This window comes from Suncus etruscus, chromosome 14 (assembly GCF_024139225.1).
Source record: "Suncus etruscus isolate mSunEtr1 chromosome 14, mSunEtr1.pri.cur, whole genome shotgun sequence".
Lineage (NCBI taxonomy): Eukaryota > Metazoa > Chordata > Mammalia > Eulipotyphla > Soricidae > Suncus > Suncus etruscus.
This window is the reverse complement of record NC_064861.1, coordinates 260,283-262,347: the sequence shown is the minus strand read 5'-3', so window position 1 is coordinate 262,347 and position 2,065 is coordinate 260,283.

Below are 2,065 nucleotides of genomic sequence, written 5' to 3'. Positions count from 1 at the left end.
CTTTCAGTTTTTCTCCATTGAGGATAATATTTGCCACTGGCTTGTGGTAGATGGCCTTCACTATATTGAGAAAGGTTCCCTCCATTCCCATCTTGCTGAGAGTTTTGATCAAGAATGGGTGTTGGACCTTATCAAATGCTTTCTCTGCATCTATTGATATGATCATGTGGTTTTTATTTTTCTTGTTATTGATGTTGTGTATTATGTTGATAGATTTACGGATGTTAAACCAGCCTTGCATTCCTGGGATAAAACCTACTTGATCGTAGTGGATGATCTTCTTAACGAGGCATTGAATCCTATTTGCCAGGATTTTGTTGAGGATCTTTGCATCTGCATTCATCAGTGATATTGGTCTGTAATTTTCTTTTTTGGTAGCGTCTCTGTCTGGTTTAGGTATCAAGGTGATGTTGGCTTCATAAAAGCTATTTGGAAGTGTTTCTGTTTGTTCAATTTCATGAATAAGTCTTGCCAAGATTGGCAGTAGTTCCTCTTGGAAAGTTTGATAGAATTCATTAGTGAATCCATCTGGACCTGGGCTTTTGTTTTTCGGCAGACATTTGATTACTGTTTTAATTTCATCAATGGTGATGGGGGTGTTTAGATATGCTACATCCTCTTCCTTCAACCGTGGAAGATTATAAGAGTCCAAGAATTTATCCATTTCTTCCAGGTTCTCACTTTTAGTGGCGTAGAGTTTTTCAAAGTAGTTTCTGATTACCCTTTGAATCTCTGTCATATCAGTAGTGATCTCTCCTTTTTCATTCCTGATACGAGTTATCAAGTTTCTCTCTCTCTCTTTCTTTGTTAGGTTTGCCAGTGGTCTATCAATCTTGTTTATTTTTTCAAAGAACCAACTTCTGCTTTCGTTGATCTTTCGGATTGTTTTTTTGAGTTTCCACTTCGTTGATTTCTGCTCTCAGCTTTGTTATTTCCTTCTGTCTTCCTATTCTTGGGTCCTTTTGTTGAGCATTTTCTAGTTCTATTAGCTGTGTCATTAAGCTACTCAGGTAAGCTCCTTCTTCCTTCCTGATGTGTGCTTGCAAAGCTATAAATTTTCCTCTCAGTACTGCTTTTGCTGTGACCCATAAGTTCTGAGAGTTTGTGTCTTGATTGTCATTTGTTTCCAGGAACCTTTTGATTTCCTCCTTGATTTCATCTCGGACCCACTGGTTATTGAGCATGAGGCTGTTTAACTTCCAGGTGTTAAAGTGTTTGTTCTGAGTCCCTTTGGAGTTCACAAATAATTTCAGAGCCTTGTGGTCAGCGAAGGTAGTCTGCAAAATTTCTATCCTCTTGATCTTATGGAGGTATGTTTTATGTGCCAGCATGTAGTCTATCCTGGAGAATGTCCCATGTACATTGGAGAAGAATGTGTATCCAGGTTTCTGGGAATGGAGTGTCCTATATATATCCACTAGGCCTCTTTCTTCCATTTCTCTCCTCAGGTCTAGTATATTCTTGTTGGGTTTCAGTCTGGTTGACCTGTCCAGTGTTGACAAAGCCGTGTTAAGGTCCCCCACAATTATTGTGTTGTTGTTGATATTATTTTTCAGATTTGTCAACAGTTGTATTAAATATTTTGCTGGCCCCTCATTTGGTTCATATATGTTTAGGAGAGTGAATTCTTCCTGCTCTACGTACCCCTTGATTAATATAAAATGTCCGTCTTTGTCCCTTACAACCTTCCTGAGTATAAAGTTTGCATTATCTGATATTAGTATGGCCACTCCAGCTTTTTTATGGGTGTTGTTTGCTTGGATAATTTTTCTCCAGCCTTTTATTTTGAGTCTATGTTTGTTCTGACTATTCAGGTGCGTTTCTTGTAGGCAGCAGAAGGTTGGATTGAGTTTTTTGATCCATTTATCCACTCTGTGTCTCTTAACTGGTGCATTTAGTCCATTGACGTTGAGAGAAAGAATTGTCCTGGGATTTAACGCCATCTTTATTTCAAAATTTGGTGTGTCTTTTGGGTAGTCTTGTCTTAGATTAGGTCTTTCAGTTTTTCTCTTAAGACTGGTTTTGTGTCTGTGAAGTTTCTGAGCTGTTTTTTGTCTGTGAAACC